Raw genomic sequence first — 19,209 nt, forward strand, 5'->3', positions numbered from 1 at the left:
TTTTTTGTGTGTGAGGAATATAAAATTAAGAAAAAGTGATCTGCGTACAAATGTAAGACTAGGGAAGAGAATCTAGGACAAGCACCCAAAGGTGCAGAACTCAGATTTTAAATAGAAGTAATAATCATGTTTTCTTCCCCAATGCTTATTGTTTTGTGCAAGTGTACTTGTACCATGAGCATGTGGATTTGTGAAATGTGCACACACACAACTTGTAGAAACCTTGAGAGGGTTCACTGATGAGCTCTGAAAAGGGCTACGACAGCTACCTCTTTGATTTAAGAGCCAAGAGGGTTTTGAGCACTTCTCCGCTGATGTGCATTTGGCGATCTCTCTGGGCTTCGTGGCCTACCCCTCTCAGGAATGACTGATGGATGGCTATAGCACTGGGTGGATATGTTTCAGGCTACCTCTTCAGAGTTTTGTTTTTTTTTTTTGAGACGGAGTCTCGCTCTGTCGCCCAGGTTGGAGTGCAGTGGCATGATCTTGGCTCACTGCAACCTCCGCCTCCTGGGTTCAAGCGATTCTCCTGCCTCAGCCTCCTGAGTAGCTGGGATTACAAGTGCCTCCCACCATGCCTGGCTAATTTTTGTATTTTTAGAAGAGACAGGGTTTCAGCCTGTTGGCCAGGCTGGTCATGAATTCCTGACCCCAAGTGATCAGCCCGCCTCATTTTTCAGAGGTGAATGCCCTCCTGGCTCTGAAGTTTTATAAAAGCCCCTTCAGTGATGTTGATAAGCCTGAAAAATTTCTGGCTGCTCCATTATTGAGCTTTAAAAAAGCTTAATATGCTAGTAATACTCATACATAAATGACCTTGTCTCCACTGGTCCTGACCTTAGCCATCCAGCCCTTCCTTCTGGGAGTAGCCTTTCTCTGTCTCAGACATCTGCCCTGGGATCCTCCCCCTGCCCATGTTGACATTCTCTGTCTCTCTTGCTTCCTAGCTCCTGCTCTAACTCCCCATGCCTGCCAATCTGCTTTTCCCTTTGGTTTCACTATTCTTGGTATTTTGGCTGAGACACGCCAGCTCTATTAGTGTCAGGTTTGCAGAGCCCTCAGCAGCTGGGCTGCCTTCAACAGCCCTCCCTTTCTTCTCCACAGGAAAAAGGTAGAGGATGACCCCTCTCCCCTAACCCCATCATCCTATTTCTTAAACTTTTTAGAAGTGCATTACAATATCTTTCCTAACTAGTCCAAATCAATTGTTAGATTTTAGTGGTGATAATTAGAATCACAGTCATATTTTCTACAGTGTTTTTTTATACTCCCCTATATTTGTTATCTATTGCTGCATAACAAATTACCACAAAGCTAGTAGCTTAAAAAAACACTTATCTGTCATTCCACAGCTCTGTAGGTCAGGAGTTTGCTGGCTGCAATCAAGGTGTCAGCTATGGCTGGGCTCTCATCTGAAGGCTTGAGTGGAGCAGATCCACTACTGAGCTCATGAGCATTGACAGGATTCAGACTCTTGCAGGCTGATGGAGTGAGGGCCTCAATTTCTTACTGGCTTTAGCTAGAGGCTACCTCAATTCCCTTCTATGTGAACCTCCCAATATGGCCTCTTGCTTCATCAAAGCCAGCAAGGGAGAAAGTCTCCTAGTAATAGAATCATGCAAGTGACATTCCATCACCTTTGCTGTATTCTCTTGGTTAGTAGCAAGTCATAGGTTCCTTCTTAACTCAAAAGGAAGGGATTAAACAAGGGTGTGAGTACTAGGAGATGGGAGTAATCATAAGCCATCTTAGAATCTGTCTGCTATACTCCCCATGAAACTTTTATATCTACTTCTTCAATTAGATTTTTATTTGGAGTATTACATTTCCTCTTTAAGACTTTAGATATCATTGGGATGGTGTACTAGTCAGGGTTCTCTAGAGGGACAAAGCCAATAGGATACATCTATAAAAATGGATTTATTAGGGGGGAATTGGCTAACACGATCACAAAGGTAAAGTCCCAGCATATGTCATGAGCAAGCTGGAGAACCAGAGAAGCCAGTGGCATGGCTGTCACAGAGCCTGGTAGCATGGCTCAGTCCAATTCCGAAAGCCTCAAAACTGGGGAAGCCAACAGTACAGCTCCCAGTCTGAGGCCAAAAGACTGAGAGCCTCTAGGAGCTTGCTGGTACAAGTCCAACAATCCAAAAGCTGAAGAACCTGGAGTCTGATGTCCAAGGGCAGGAGGAGAAAGTCCTGCTCTGGCAGGGAGAGAGAGAGAGAGCAGAGGGTGGATCCCCCATCTTTTCCCCCACTCCTTCTTTGTCCTAGTAGGACTGCCAGCCAACTGGATGGTGCCTATCCACATTGAGGATTGGTCTGCTTCTCTTAGGCCACTGACTCCTGCATCATTCTTTTCTGGAAACACCCTCACAGACACATCCAGAAACACTGCTCACCACCCATCTAGGCATCCTTCAATCCAGTCAAGTTGACACCTACTATTAACCATTGCAGGTGGTAAAGCCTGAAATAATTGCCTCCGTCAGAGAAGAAATTGTTCTCTTCTTTCCAACCTGAGAGCTGTTGCACGGTAGAAACAATGGTGCTGGAAGGGTAATTTTTGGTGTTCGAGCTGCTATTGGGGAAGTCCATCTGAATAAGAGGCTGCTGTGGTGAGCTCTGAAGAAGCAGAAGGCAGTATGCTTTGTGAATTTTATGAAAACGTTACAGATTTATAAAAATGAAAACACTCAAATTGTCTCATTTTTGGAAAAATTAAAAAACACAGGAAGTCAGGATGACGCTCTGAAACTCAGGTTGAAAGTGGGTAAAGGGCACAGAGTGAGACAAATGAGGAAGAATGATACCAAAGAACAACTGTTTTTTCATGGGAGAAAATGGATTGTTTTAGGGTACCTTGCCAATGTGTGAGGCATTATACGGGGATAGGGGATTACTTAAAGTTTTAAGGCTCTATTTTTTTATTATTTATTTATTTATTTTTTGAGACAGAGTTTCATTTTTGTCACCCAGGCTGGAGTGCAGTAGCACGATCTCAGCTGACTGCAACCTCTGCCTCCTGGGTTCAAGCGATTTCTCCTGCCTCAGCCTCCTGAGTAGTTGGAATTACAGGTGCCTGCCACCATGCCCGGCTAATTTTTTGTATTTTTGTAGAGGCAGGATTTCACTATGTTGGCCAGGCTGGTCTCCAACTCCTGACTTCGTGATCCTTCCACCTCAGCCTCCCAAAGTGCTGGGATTACAGGTGTGAGCCACTGTGCCTGGCCTATTTTTTTATTTTTAATTTGTTCTTAAGAGACAGGGTCTTACTCTGCTGCCCAGCCTGGAATGCAGTGTAAAGTTTTAATATGCTTATGTTGTATACTCTTAATGATTTTATCTACTTCAGGCTATTGCTTTGCACTTAAAAAAAGCATGATAGAGGCTGGTTGTGGTGGCTAATGCCTGTAATCTCAGCACTTTGGGAGGCTGAGGTGGGCAGGTTGTTTGAAGCCAGGAGTACAAAACCAGCCTGGCCAACATGGCAAAACCCCATCTCTACTAAAAATACGAGAAAAAAAAAAAAAAAAAAAAAGAAGAATTAGCTAGGTGTGGCGGTGCACACTTGTAACCCCAGATACTCGGGAGGATGAGGCAGGAGAATCGCTTGAGCCTGGGAGGCAAAGGTTGCAGTGAGCTGAGGTGGCACCACTGCACTCCAGCATGGGTGACACAGCGAGACCCTGTCTCAAAAAACAAACAAAAAACAAACATAATGTGATAGAAATCTAGAAACTGGACAGTGACTGACTGCTTTATGATACTGTTCCATGTGACAATAAGCTGCTGATTGAATTCTTGCTTTAAGATGATTGTCTTAGAGTTTAAAATATGAAACTATTCTCAAGAGTTTGGTTAATGGAAAGTACTGATTTGATTCCATGTCCATTTCTTGAAACTCTGAACACTGTTTGTAATCAACTTAAGACTATCCCACTCTTTATGAAGTCAGTTGGATCCTGGAGACAAACATTTTTATTTTTTTGGAGAAAATTGGTCTATATAAAATGAATACAAAGAGAAGAGTCTGAACTCACTTTATTAAAAAGGGTTCTTTTCTGCATTGTGTCCCGAGTCCCATGCTCTTCTGTTTTCTCTTTGAAATCTTTGTCAACTCTCCCATTCAGAATCTGTCACTCATTTTATTCATATCTCTTATATACTTTTTCTTGTTTGGCCTTATTCTAGTCTATATTCTCCTTGAAGGAAAGAACTACTTCTGCAGATATTTCCTCAATTTTGTTTTCTATTGAATATGCATGGTGATGGCTTATATATAATAAGCATTTTATTTTATTTATTTATTTATTTTCGAGGTGGAGTCTCGCTCTGTCTCCCAGGCTGGAGTGCAGTGGCAGGATCTTGGCTCACTGCAACCTCCACCTCCTGGGTTTACACCATTCTCCTGCCTCAGCCTCCCAAGTAGCTGGGACTACAGGCGCCCGCCACCACGCCCAGCTAATTTTTCGTATTTTTAGTAGAGACGGGGTTTCACCATGTTAGCCAGGATGGTCTCAATCTCCTGACCTCGTGATCTGCCCGCCTCAGCCTCCCAAAGTGCTGGGATTACAGGCGTGAGCCACCATGCCCGGCTATAATAAGCATTTTAATATTTGCCCAATTCATTCTGTTTATCTACTGCGAGGCTGCCATTTTTTCCTGCGTCCCATCCTTCACTCCAGCAGTTTCCAAAGTGTGAACTCAAGGTAATGGTGGTCCCTAAGACTTTTAGAGGGTCTGCAAGGTCAAAACTACTTTCATAATAATAAGAATGTATTTGTCTTTTTACTCTCATTTTATTGAGTGTACACTAAAATTTGCAGAGGGGGCATGAGGAGCTATGACTTCATCACCCTGTGGCTAATCAAACTTGTGCTTGTCTATGCTTCCGTTTTAAAAATTTCTCATCTTTAATTTTGAATATGGTAAATATCAATAAATAAAACAAAAACTAAAGTGCTTTGGGGTCCTTAAAATTTCAAAGTAGAAAAGAGCCCTAAAACCAAAAAAATGGAAAACCGCTTTTAGTCTGTCATAGGTTATTCTGGAAGAAATCCTCCACTAGCATCTTGAAAAATGAAGTGTGATCCTTGGTGGTTCTTTCACATATGAGAGTGGGGCACCAAAACAGCTTGTAAGGGCAGGGTTGTGGGCTGCTTTACTTGCTGTGTCACTTCAGGGTGGTTATTCAGGATTCCATTTCACTGTGGCCCCCTCTTGGTATTTGTAGATGTAGTAAGTCTTCACTTAATATAATTGATAGGTTCTTAGAACTTGTGACTTTAGGTGAAACAACATATAACAAAGCCAATTTTACCGTAGAATAATTGATGTAAACAAGAGTTAAGTTCCTGGCTGGGGCTCATGCCTGTAATCCCAGCACTTTGAGAGGTGGAGGCAGGTGGATTGCTTGAACCTAGGAGTTTGACAACAGCCTGGGCCACATAGAAAGGCCTCGTCTCTACAAAAAGAATACAAAAATTAGCCAGGCTTGGTGGTGCATGCCTGTAGTCCCAGCTACTTGGAAGGCTGAGGTAGGAGGATGGCTTTAGCCCAGGGACACTGAGGCTGCAGTGAGCTGAGATCATGCCATTGATTCCAGCCTGGACAACAAAGCAAGACTCTCTCTTAACAACAACAACAACAACAACAACAACGAACTAACTTTCTATGGTGTATTTCTGGTCACAAAACTTCTAAATAAAGACCCCAAGCCCTTTAATATTAAACATTGAAATAAATGTGAGCTACATATACATTTAAGAAAGATTAATAAAAACAAGTAAGATAATTATTTATCTAATTTTTGGTGAATCAGTGAGTAATAGTGGCTCGTAGGGTGGTGGGCCAAATCAATGAATTAACTTTTGCAGAGTGAAAATTGTCAGGAGCACTTCCTGCCACCCCATAGTTCAAAAAGCAAACAAGGGCTTGCTGAGTGCTTTCATAGTGCATCATTTATTTTTGTGCATTGGTATGATTATCATATACTTTATGAATTTTTATTTTATAATAATTTGTTTTTATTTCTTCATTCATTTTTCAACTCACTTATTCCCGTTCAGGGTTGTGGGTGGCTGGGACCTGTCCTGGCAGCTCAGGTACAAGGTTGGAACCAGCCCTGGACAGGATGCCATCCCATCTCAGGGCACTCACACACAGCCACACTCACTCACACTGGGACCATGTGGACATGCTAGTTCACCTCATGTGCACATTTTTGGGATGTGCGAGGAAACTGGGGTACCCAGAGAAAACCTATGCAGACATGGGCAGGACATGAACTCCACACAGACAGTGGCTCTGGTGTCAGGAATAGAGTGTTTTGTTCTCATCAAAACGTTATAACAAAACAACATTATTTGAGAAGCTGCTGTATTTTTTCTGGGCCCGGTAATTTTCTTTACAGATGAAGATTCCAATTTCCTGTCTCTGTCTCTCTCCCTGAAAGTGCTCATGGGCATAAGCCTAGTTGTCATTATTTTGCGAATCCAGGAGGTGAAGAGGCCTGGCAGACTTCCCTTTTATTATCATGGACTTGTCCTGAATGCTCCATTTTTGGTACAGAACCTCATTCTTGCCACGTGGGATGCCTGGTTTCCAAACCCACAGCCTCTCTGCTTTTATTTCTCCAGAAATTAAACAGAGGTCCCTGTAGACTTGGTGTATTAGTCAGCTGGGACTCGCATAACAAAATACCACTGTCTGGGTGGCTTAAACAACACAAATGTATTTTCTTACAGTTCTAGAGGTTATAAGTCCAAGACTGAGGTGCCAACAGGGTTGGTGTTTGGTGAGGCCAAACACAACTTATAAATACCCCAACCCCTTTTAATATTCCTGGCTTGCCGGTGGCACCTTCTTTCTGTGTCCTTACCAGGGTGGAGGAGAGAAAGCTCTCGTGTTTTTTCCTCTCTATGTAAGCCCACCAGTCCTATTAAGTTAGAGTCCCACCCTTATGACCTTATTTAATTTGAACTACCTCTTTAAAGGCCCCATCTCTAAATATAGTTGTATTCAGAGGTAGTGGAGTCAGGGCTTCAACATATGAATTTTCGGGAACATAATTCAATCCATGACACTTAGGAAGGGAATAGTCCTCTGGCTTCATTGTTGGCTGCTGGATCTGGTGGAGGCTTGGCTCTCTATACATCCTTTCTGCCAATTCTCCTGTTTTCAGCCCTATCTCTGTTCCCCACCTTCTGAGGGAACAGGCACCTACAATGACAGAACCATTCTGGGATTCTGCTGCATGAATCAGCTAGCCTGTTGTGGCATTTCCCCTGTGTAGGTGCCTTGCAGAGTGAAGAAAGATGGTGAGACGTAGTTGCTAGCTATATCCTTCTCATCTTCCAAAAATGTGTTGATCTTTCTCATCTGCTACTGTTTCTCCCTTGCTCTTTTTGTCGATGTTGGTTTTTACCTTAAAAAAATACTTTTATCTAAGAAATCTGAGGTGCAGCAATAGAAATAAAAGCATGTGTTCAGTCTGCCATTTTACACTGGAAATGAGTCATTGATAGAATAATCAATGCTATTATTGTTAACCAAAGGTACATTGCTGGGATAAGACCTATTGGTCATGATTTTTTTTTTTGGTTATTCTATTTTCCCTTCTCTATCTTATTTTGGATTATTTACACATTTTTGATATTTTATTTATTGCCATATTTTGTATGTTTTTAAGTGGAGTAGGAACTACACTGCACATACTGAACTTCTCACTGTCTACTTAGAATCAATATTTCACCACTTCAATGGAATATATAATTCTTACCACCATATAAGTCCCTTTATCCGCTCCTCTATTTTTAGGTATATATTATATTCATATTCTCTCATGGGCCAAATTGTATACACCCCAAATTTATATGTTGATGTACTAGTCCTCAGGACTTCAGAATGTGACTGTATTTGAAGCTAGGGTTTTTAAATAGGTAATTCAGTTAAAATGAAGTTAAAACGAGGTCATTAGAGTGAGCCCTAATTCAATATGACTAGTGTCATTATAAGAAGAGGAGACTTGGACGCAGACACAGAGAGGATCATGTGAAGACACAGGAGGAAGATGGCCATCTACAAGCCAAAGAGAGAGGCCTCAGAAGAGACCAACCTTGCTGGCACCTTGCTCTTGGAATTCTGATCTCCAGAAATATGAGAAAATGTTATTGTTTGAACCCCACAGTTTGTGGTACTTTGTTATGGTAGCCCTAGCAAACGAATACACATACTTTTTGCCTTCAAGAATCAAACATATTTTAAAGAATTCATGAGAAGAATGGTTTATTATGTTTACCAAGGTATTTATCATCTTTGTTGCTCTTCTTTCACTCCTGATGATCCAGATTTCTCTTATAATATTTCCCTTCTGTCCAAATAACTTCCTTTAGCAATTCTTTTAGAGTAGGATTGCTGGCAACAAGTTTTCTTAGTGTTCCTTCATCTAAAAATGTCGATTTCCCTTTTGATCTTGAAGGACATTTTCACTGGTATAGAATTCTGACTTGACAGTTGCTTTATTTTAGCACTTGAAAAATGTGCCACTTCCACCCCAACAAAATAATCATAGGATCTGAAAATGTGGTGCAGATTTGGTAGAAATGGAAAAGAAGAAAAACACATAGAGTTATACAGATTGTTCTGAGTGTAAAGGAGAATCGGATCCTATCTGATACCATAAACATATAAATCTGAATACACATCTCAGACCCACTATGTGCAGTGACAGTTTGTCCTTTGGCTGAGGGTGAAGACCCTGACTACTCTCAGACAGACAATATAGATCAAATTCTTTTTCCTTATTCTCACTTTAAGGCTATTCCTAACATTGTTAGGCCCAAAGCATGTGCACAATCATGGAAATGTTAGGGAAAACACCACCACCAATTGGACCAGGAACAAAACACTGATCATAAAGTCTATGGGCTTAGACAGACGTTTGAAAAAGATAAGAACTGTAATGAAAAAATAAGCCATTATAAACCCAATGCTATTTTGCATTGGAGAATATGTTATATTGGACAAAATAAAGTTTGCTAAAACCTATTTCCTCATTTTTATAATAATATCTACTATTTAGTGTTGTATTTCATGAATGATATTTTAGTAGAGTTGTTGGCATTCTGCTTGACATATATTTAAGTATAAATCTATTAATATATCACAAAAGAAAAAGTGCCACTTCCTTCTGGCCTCTATGATTTTAGATGTGAAATCCAGTGTCATTTGAATTGTTATCCCATGATGTATACTTTATCATTGCTGTCTGACTGCTTTCAAGATTTTTTTATTGTCTTAAATTTTCAGAAATTTAATTATGATATGTCTGGGTATGAATTTCTTTGGGTTTCTCGTGTTTGAAGTTTAGTTAGGTTTTTCAATCTCTAGATTTATGTCTTTCCCCAAATTTGGGATATTTTCATTATTTCTTGAAATAGTTTCTCAGTCCTGAATTCCTTCTGTTATCCTACTGAGATTCTGATAACAAAAATGTTAGTTTTTTTGTTATTGTCCCACAGCTCCGAGTCTTTGTTCATACCTTCCTCCTAAACTTGTCTCTCTATTGTTCAGATTAGACAATTTCTATTGATATATTTTCCTTTCTTTTTTTTTTTTTCTTTTTTTTGAGATGGAGTCTTGCTCTGTTGCCCAGGCTGGAGTGCAATGGTGAGATCTTGGCTCACTGCAAGCTCTGCCTCCCGGGTTCACGCCATTCTCCTGCCCCAGCCTCCCGAGTAGCTGGGGCTACAGGGGCCTGCCACCACGCCCAGCTAATTTTTTGTATTTTTAGTAGAGACGGGGTTTCACCGTGTTAGCCAGGATGTTCTCGATCTCCTGACCTCGTGATCTGCCCGCCTTGGCCTCCCAAAGTGCTGGGATTACAGGCGTGAGCCACCATGCCTGGCTTTATTGATATATTTTCAAGATCTCTTTCCTCTGTCATCTCCATTCTGCCATTAAGCCCAGCTAGTGAGTTAAAAAAAATTAAGTTATTGTATTTTTCAGTTCTATTATTTTCAATTTTGTTCCTTATATCTTGAGTATTTTTCTGAGCCCACTGGTTTTTCCATTTGTTTGAAGAGGGTTCATAATTTCTTGGAGCATTTTTGTGATAACCGCTTTAAAATCCTTGTCATAAATTCCAAGATTTGTGTCGCTTTGGTGTTGGTGTCTGTAGATTGTCTTGTCTTTAAGATTTTCCCTGTTCTTGGTATGATGAATAACTTTGATGAATAACTTTGGATTGTGTCCTAGACATTTTGAGTATTACATAATGAAACTCTGGTTTAGAGGCAATCAACCTGCTTGGACTCAAAACTCATGTCTTATTCACTTTTGTGGGCTGTGGCTTGAATGTTGATTTAGTTTTTATAGCCTGTGCCCTGCTATTCTGACCTGTTCTATATAGTGTGTTATCCATAGGTGAATTGAAACCTATATGATATTTCTCACCATAGTTCAGTTCCCAAAACTTTACTATGTTGACTCCAGTTGATTTCATGCATGGACCATTTAGGGGCATATTTAGGACTTCATACACAGATTTATAAGATTTCTTTATCCAGTCCCCTTTTCTCCATAATCCTTCCTCACTCTCTAGTCGAGAGGAGGTAGGGTGTTGCCTCTTGCTGTCCTTCAGTTAGTAAGTGCAGGGTGGTAGAGCGCTTCTCCCTGCAGTCCATGTGGGTTCTGCGGTCGCTATGCCATTGAAGAAAGGAAGGGGCACTGCTTCTTTTCTGATCCTGTCTTGGTTTAGGGCAGGAATGGTCAACAGAGCTCCAATCCATTCCAGTGAGGAGGGGAAGGCATGCTACTTCTGCTGTTAGTGCCAGGCAAGGATGGTCAACAGGGCTCTTCACAGTGCCTGGTGAGGATACAGAGAGGTGCGGTTCTTTTGTGGTGTTTGCTTAAAATACAATGAGTATATTCACAAGGGTTCTGTCTTGCAGCACTGCCCTCTTCCACATCCTTTGGCTAAGGGGATGGATTCTCAACTGCGGATAATTTTATTCCCCCAGATGACATTTGCCAATGTCTAAGACATTTTTGGTTGTCACAACTGGAGGGTTGTCACTGACATCTAGCCAGGGATGCTGCTAAATATCCTATAATACAGAGAACAAGATCCCACAGCAATTATCCAGCTCCAAATCAAAAGTGCCAAAGGTCAGAAACCCTGAGGCACAGAGAGCAGACTTTTCTTGAAGCTTTTTGTTTTTTGTACTTACTCCGTCTTGTCCAGAAATGAGAGTCCCTTCAACATTTTAATGTATTACTTTTTAGTCCTTTATCATCTATCACTGATGAGAATTATAATTTATTTTTAGATAAATTGTCTTCCTCTGGTTGATTTTAAGAATTTCTCTTTTTTTAAATCTTAAATTTAACCATTATGGGTATAGGTGTGGATTTGATTTTATTTAGACATGTTCTGTCTTAATTCTCACTTTCTAATTCTGGAAAATTCTTAGTCATCTCTTTGAGTATTATCTCTCTCCCATTCCCTTCTTTCCTTCTTAGACCTCTTTAAACTGCCATATGCTGAAGCATCTCTTTCTGTGTTTCTTATCTGTTAACTATTCATTGATTCATATTCATATTCTTTATTTCTCCTTTTTCCCTTCTCCACACCTTCTCTCTGGTAATTTCTCCAGATTTTTCTTTCACTTCAGTAGTTCTTTTTTTTTTTTTTCTTTCAGGTAAACTGGTCATTTATTAGCAGTGGTGCTGTTTGGCATAACAGGTTTCCAGTATATAGGCATGGAGTTATAGTATGCAGGTGACAGAGCAAGGCTCAGAAGCAGGACAGCATCTCTCACTTCTTCCACTCGTTCTTGTCATAGTCCCACTTGGCTGGCGAAGCCCTGCAGGGGTTCACCTCATGTCCAGCATCCTCTTGGTCCGCATGGCCACCCACTCTTTGTCAAAGGTGTGCGGGATGGGGCCGTACACACAGCACTTCTCCCAGATGATAATGAACGCCGTGAAGCCAAGGAAGAACGTGGCAGCGCCCACAACCGTCTTCCACTCGTTCGCGCCCCTGTTCATCTCAGCAAAGCTCTCCTTGAACTGAATGCGATAGGACTCGACTTTCCCCTCCGTGGAGCGGTTGCTCCAGGAGGCCTTCTCCTTCTCCTTCAAGGCCTTCTGTCTGGCAGACAGGTGCTTGGCATGGGCCACATCGGGTAAGGGAGAGTCACGTCGATCCACATAAGCTGGGAGCGCATAGTCATCGCTCTTCACAACATTTCCGTGTGCTCGTACAGACACCGAGGTGGAAAATTGCTCGCTTGCCAACTAGGCCAAGTACCCTGGTAGCCAACATTCTGCCGCAGCTGCCCACCACCACCGCCCTCTATGCCCGGTGTCCCGCGACCCCAGTAGTTCTTTTTTTTTTTTTTTTTTTTTTTCCGAGACGGAGTTTTGCTCTTGTTGCCCAGGCTGGAGAGCAGAGGCATGATCTCAGCTCACTGCAACCTCCGCCTCCCGGGTTCAAGTGATTCTCCTGCCTCAGCCTCCCGAGTAGCTGGGATTGCAGGCACCCGCCACCATGCCTGGCTAATTTTTTGTATTTTTAGAATAGATGGGGTTTCACCATGTTGGCCAGGCTGGTCTCGAACTCCTAACCTCAGGTGATCCACCCACCTCGGCCTCCCAAGGTGTTAGGATTACAGGCGTGAGCCACCGCACCCGGCCCAGCCCAGTAGTTCGTTTTAAAGGTAGCTCTGTTATATTATTTAATCTAGCAGTAGTTTTGTTTTCCACTAATAATAGTTTTTATTTATAAAATTTTATTTGGTTATTTAAAATAAATCTGTCCCTTTGCCAGAGTATCTTATTCCTTCACCATGGTTTCTAAATTATTTTAAAACTTGACTATTTTGTAGTCCATTTAATTCATCTATTGTTTTCACTTCTTAAGGTGTCAATTTTCAGGTCTGCTGATTCACCCTCATGGTGATTCGTTTCCTCCTGTGTTCTGTGATATTTAATTGTGCTAGTTCGTCTTCAGTGAGTTTTCCATAAGCTTTGAGCTGTAAAATTATTTATTTCAATCTCTGTCTGTAAGGACGGAGATTTTCATGTTGTGCTTACTGTATCCCTAGGAATTATGGTGGTCCTGGATCACTTTTTATAGTAACAATTCATCTTGGAGTATTAAAAATTGTATGGAGGAAACATTTAGACCCCTCATCCTGTGCAAGCCCAAAATTTCTATTTCTTATGGGTGGCTTTTTATTTTTTTATTTTTATTTTTTTTTTGAGACGGAGTCTCATTCTTATCGCCCAGGCTGGAGTGCAATGGCTCGATCTCAGCTCACCGTAACCTCCACCTCCCGGGTTCAAGCGATTCTCCTGCCTCAGCCTCCTGAGTAGCTGGGATTACAGGCATGAGCCACCATGCCCATCTAATTTTGTATTTTTAGTAGAAATGGGGTTTCTCCATGTTGGTCAGGCTGGTCTCGAACTTCTGACCTCAGGTGATCTGCCTGTCTCGGCCTCCCAAAGTGCTGGGATTACAGGCGTGAGCCACCGTGCCCGGCCAATTTTTGTATTTTTAGTAGAGACAGAGTTTTGCCACGTTGGCCAGGCTGGCCTTGAACTCCTGACCTTGTGATCCGCCCATCTCGGCCTCCCAAAGTGCTGGGATTACAGACATTAGCCACTGCGCCCAGCAGTGGTTTTTTTTTTTTTTTTTTTTTTTTTTAATTTAAATTTTAAACTCAAGGACCAGGGCACTCAGCAGCTTCCTCGCTCTTTCTTTGGGCTGGTGAGCAGGCTGTGTACAGTTTCCTTTTTACTTACAGGACTATTCTTTAAGGTGCAGGGCTTTATTCCTGCAGGGAGTTGGAGGTGGAGCTTCCAGTTCTGTTCTTTTTCCCTGTGGAGTCCCATAGCCTCTAAGTCTGAAACTAAAATTCCAGTGGATTGCTGAAGCTCTGGCTTTGATTTTTTTTTTTTTTTTAAATTTTGGAATCTGGGAGATACTTGTTCTTTGGAAGTAAATTTTGCTTATTGGTTATATTTTATTTAGAATTTCCATGTGTTTTTAGTGGGAAGGATGCATCCATATCAGCTCTGTATACTACATGGTTAGATGTCCTGATTCACTTTTTTTTTTTTTTTTTGAGACGGAGTCTTGCACTGTGGCCCGGGCTGGAGAGCAGTGGTGCGATCTTGGCTCACTGCAACCTCTGCCTCCCGGGTTCAGGCAATTCTCCTTCCTCAGCCTCCCGAGTAGCTGGGATTACAGGCACCCGCCACCATGCCTGGCTAATTTTTTATATTTTTAGTAGAGACAGGGTTCCATTATGTTGGCCAGGCTGGTCTCAAACTCTTGGCCTCGTGATCCACCCACCTTGGCCTCTCAAAGTGCTGGGATTACAGGCATGAGCCACCGCGCCTGGCTAGTTTTTTTTTTTTTTTTTTTTTTTGAGACAGAATCTTGTTCTTGTTGCCTAGGCTGGAGTGCAATGGTGTGATCTCGGCTTACTGCAACCTCTGCCTCCCAGGTTGAAGTGATTCTCCTGCTGGGATTACAGGTGTGCGCCACCATGCCTCCTAATTTTGTATTTTTAATAGAGACGGGGTGTCACCATGTTGGCCAGGTTGGTCTTGAACTCCTGACCTCAGGTGATCTGCCTGCCTTGGCCTCCCAAAGTGTTGGGATTACAGATGTGAGCCACTGCACCCAGCCCCGATTCCCATTTGATATACAAGATCACCCATCCATCTATCCAGCTGTACTGGTATATAAATACTGCTTGGTGCTTTGCATTGTTCTCTCCTAAAATTATTCATTAAACACACTGCTGTATTCCAATTACCTATTGTTTGAAAAAGATGTGTGTTGATATATGATGGTATATAGCCTAGCATTCCCATAAAACCAGGCATGTGTTTGGAAATATTTCTGTTTCCAAAGCACTTGTTTTAGTTTCATTAAGGTCTTAAAGAAACTTACCTTTTTATAAATCCCGACCTTTTATACCCACTTTGCATACGAAGATATTAAGAGAAATTGTTGCATGATTTGCTGTGATAAGACATTTTCAAGGAAGAAGACAGTGTGTGCTGATTTATAGCTTTAAGAATAGCAAAAAACAGTTAGTAGACGGCTACTTTGAGCAGCACTGACTAGTGGAGTAATGTGTATAAGGACCTGCCTTTTCACTAAATAGTACATTGTAAATGTTGTCTCATGAAAGGTGATTTTTTTTTTTTTTTTTTTGAGACAGAGTCTCACACTGTCACCCAGGCAGGAGTGCAGTGGCGCAATCTCGGCTCACTGCAACCTCCTCCTCCTGGGTTCAAGTGATTCTCCTGCTTCAGCCTCCCAAGTAACTGGGATTACAGGCGTCTGCCACCATGCCCAGCTGATTTTTTTTTGTATTTTTAGTAGAGACAGGGTTTCATTATGTTGGCCAGGCTGGTCTCAAACTCCTGACCTCGTGATCCACCCGCCTCGGCCTCCCAAAGTGCTGGGATTACAGGCGTGAGCCACTGTGCCCAGCCAGGTGACTTATTTTTTTATGATCGATTTTATCAATCACCTTTTAATGGCCATTTAGGGATTTTTAAAAGATCAAAAAATACTGCCAGAATATTCCTGAATTTATCTTTTACACTGTTTACTTCTTCTGGGTGTAGAACTGCTGAGTCAAAGGATATACTCATTTAATATTTTGATGTTGCCAAATTTCCCTGCAGAAGGATTGTACCAATTTATACTTTGATCAGCAGCACATGGATAACAAAAGCAAACAAAAATTTTCTACAAAAATACATTTTAGGCTGGGCGCAGTGGCTCATGCCTGTAATCCCAACACTTTGGAAGGCCGAGACGGGCGGATCACGAGGTCAGGAGATCGAGACCATCCTGGCTAACACGGTGAAACCCCGTGTCTACTAAAAATACAAAAAATTAGCCGGGTGTGGTGGTGGACACCTGTAGTCCCAGCTACTCAGGAGGCTGAGCCAGGAGAATGGCATGAACCTGGGAGGTGGAGCTTGCAGTGAGCCGAGATTGCGCCACTGCACTCCAGCCTGGGCAGCAGAGCAAGACTCCATCTCAAAAAAAAAAAAAAAATGCATTTTAAACTATAGATAATGGAACAAAAATTTTCCTACCTGGCTCACAGAAACTTTTCCTGTCTTTCTCAATTTACATGTCCCAGGTGAGTAAGATCCACTCTCGTTGGCCTAGAATGGTGGTTTATAAAGTATGGTTACTGGACTAGTAATGTTACCATCACCAGGAACTTGTTAGAAATTTAATTAATCAGAACTTAGATCCACTGACTGAGAAACCCGGTGGAGCGTAGCAATCAGTGTTTTGATGAGCCCCCCAGGTGATTCTGGTACTTGCTAAAGTTTGAAAACCACTGGTCTAGGAGCAGCTTATCTTTGTATAACCCAGAGGTCAGCTCAAGTCTTTACTCCCATATCCTTCGTACAAATCATAGAAATTGAATTCCTGGGGGTTGATTTCTCATGGTCCCTTCTACCTCTTTGTGCCTCCACCTGCGTGTGTTGATCGCTGTACTTTACTGCCAGTGGCTGCTCTTGTGTCTGCATTGCAATGGCCCAGATCGGCAAAGGAAAAGGAATCAATTTTCTTTAATTCACACAAACATCAGCAGTCCATTCACTTGAAAGGCATTTGAATATGTAGAAAACCAATTGATGGTTTGGAGGGATAGGAGAAGTTTATATCTTGGTAACATAAACAGTATAAAGTTGAGTATTAAATGTGCGCCTTCTGAAATCCTGTAGCCATTCTCCTACATTCCTTCCCCGGTCCCTCATTTTCCTTTCTACTCCACCTCCCATTGATTTGCTTTTTTCTCTAGAGTGATTTGCTAATTCTATTTGTTTCCTTGTCTTCTGTTGTAATAACCAGGATTTTTATTGCAGACGATACAACCTACTCAACTACTTTAAGAAAAAATTCTCAACTATAAAGTTATATGGCAGCTTACGGAATTGATGAGAGGGCTAGGGAGACAAGCTTGTTAGCCATTCAGTCATAGGTAACCTTTACATCCATTTATTTATGTCTATCTTAGTTTCTTTCATTAGGATTTTCTAAGCTTCTATGAATAATTTTTTGTGGCCTTAAATTAATATCCAGTTAGGTTTTTATTTTCTGTCATGATTTCATGCTAATTTTCTGATTGCTCTGCAGATTTTCCAATCTCTCCTACCTCCCCTGCAGACAGTACACTAACCCCTACTGATAGGAGGAGCAAGGGAAGTGATTTGAAGATAATAGGCCACTTCCCCTTGACTGAGGCAGTTGAGCCTGCATTTGATGAGGAGTTTGACATTGAGCTTGTCTTTCTTCTGTTTGAAGACAGGACTTTGAGATTGAGGGGGTTTCAAATGATACCTCTGTTCAGTGGTAACTCTGTGCTAGTGAGCAGGGCCAGGCCTCCGCATAGGAGTTGATCCTAACAGATTTCCATGATTCTCCACTGAGTATGAGAGGCTGATTTTTTTTTTTTTTGAGACAGGGTCTTGCTCTGTTGGCCAGGCTGGAGTGCAGTGGTGCGATCTTGATTCACTGCAACCTCTGTCTCCTGGGCTCAAGTGATCCTCCCAACTCAGCCTCCCTAAGTAGCTGGGACTACAGGTGTGGGCCACTTTGCCCAGTTAATTTTTTGTATTTTCAGTAGAAACAGGGTTTTGCTATGTTGGCCAGGTTGGTCTCGAACTCCTGGCTTCAAGTGATCCTCCCACCTCAGCCTCCCGAGTAGCTGAGATTATAGGCCTGAGCTGCCGTGCAGCTGAGGCTGATCTTGGAGCTGGGGAATCCGCATCTGAAAGCTGCTAAGGCCTCACAGAGGCTCTTGGAGGGTTTGCCTCTAGAAGATGAGTACATTAATAATATGAGAATCCACTACTCAGTGGAAAAGTCCTCTAGATACAGGCTTTCCAATTATTCTATATTGCCTGTCTCCCGGGTTCTCTTTCTCTGTGGATTCCAGAACAGCCACATATTGGATGACATGCTTCTGGCGTGCAGAGTCACCCTGCCACCTTGTGGCCATGTTTGAGAACTGTACTTCCCCAGATGTCGGCTTCCTTCCTATATCTCAGTATCCAGCAAAGCTGAAATTGGTCACCCTGGATTGCTTCTGCCTTTAGCTTTTTGAACTAATAGGATTTGAAGAGATATATCATAGCATACACCAAAAGAAGACTTTCTAATAGGTTTAAACAGAAATATATATGCAAGAAATTTTGTTGCCCCTGTAACGACATCTTGACATATTAGATAATGTGTGTTCAAAACAAGAATAGGTCAATGTTATGTCCCAAAGCTGTTTCAGGGCTGCCCTGAGAGATCCTGTACTTTTCCTGGGGGTCGGAGTGAGCATTATGTAGTAGACATTAATTTTAGAGCACAATTCTCTTTTAGGTCACATTCCTTTATTTTTCTATATTGAATTAACTACCTGACTAGTGGGAAAATTAAATCTCAATCATTACTGATACCCTTTCCCACTCCATAGGATAATACAAGAATCCCAGGCTGGTACAGTGCCATAAATTTGGGATGGGGCCCAGTCCACTCCCCACAGTTGGCTCTGTCATGACCATTGCACGTTCCGATATGCTGCTGCTGAAGACATGATCCCCAGCAACTAGGCTGTCAGAGGACCCTCCCAGCTGTTCACCCACTGACGACCACCCTGAGAGACAATGCACCATGTCCATCTACTGTTGGCTTTCTGGAAGACCTCCCCCCAGCTCCCACCTACCCAGGCACAGGTGGGAATGAGGTCTGTGTTTCTGACAGAACACAATCCCTTAAACTCATTCCTTTCCTGTTCTGGAGAGTATTCCTGTCCTTTCCCTTTTGGCATAGGCTTTCTTTCACAAAACCCTGTCTGGATGGGAACTTTTGTAAGTACCTTGAAACTTCAATTTATTACCCTGAAATTCACAAAATTATTAGAAATGGAGTGTGACTCTTGCCAAGGACTCAGAAACTCCAAACATAAAGTTGTCTATGTTATTGGAAGGGAGAAGGGAAAAATGCTGATTGCAGCAATAGCAGCAGGAAGAAAGTACAAATTAATATCTCAATAAATCATCGTGCTCCATTGTGTTTGATGTAGGCAACAGGCCTAAGGCTTCTACGGCAAAATCCTCTCTTTACTTGGGCCAGCCCTAGCAAGTGAAAGGGTGTTTACT

The 19,209-nt window shown here is 42.1% G+C and overlaps 1 protein-coding gene and 1 pseudogene across 5 annotated transcripts in view; one reads left to right on the plus strand and one right to left on the minus strand.

The window, feature by feature from the left end:
• SYT16 (synaptotagmin 16) overlaps positions 1 to 19,209 on the plus strand; it is a 311,747-nt gene that overhangs the window by 6,205 nt on the left and 286,333 nt on the right. The gene's annotated exons all lie outside the window — the stretch shown is intronic.
• LOC100590535 lies at positions 11,715 to 12,331 on the minus strand (annotated as a pseudogene).

Source organism: Nomascus leucogenys, chromosome 1a (genome assembly GCF_006542625.1).
Source record: "Nomascus leucogenys isolate Asia chromosome 1a, Asia_NLE_v1, whole genome shotgun sequence".
NCBI classification, from domain to species: Eukaryota; Metazoa; Chordata; class Mammalia; order Primates; family Hylobatidae; genus Nomascus; species Nomascus leucogenys.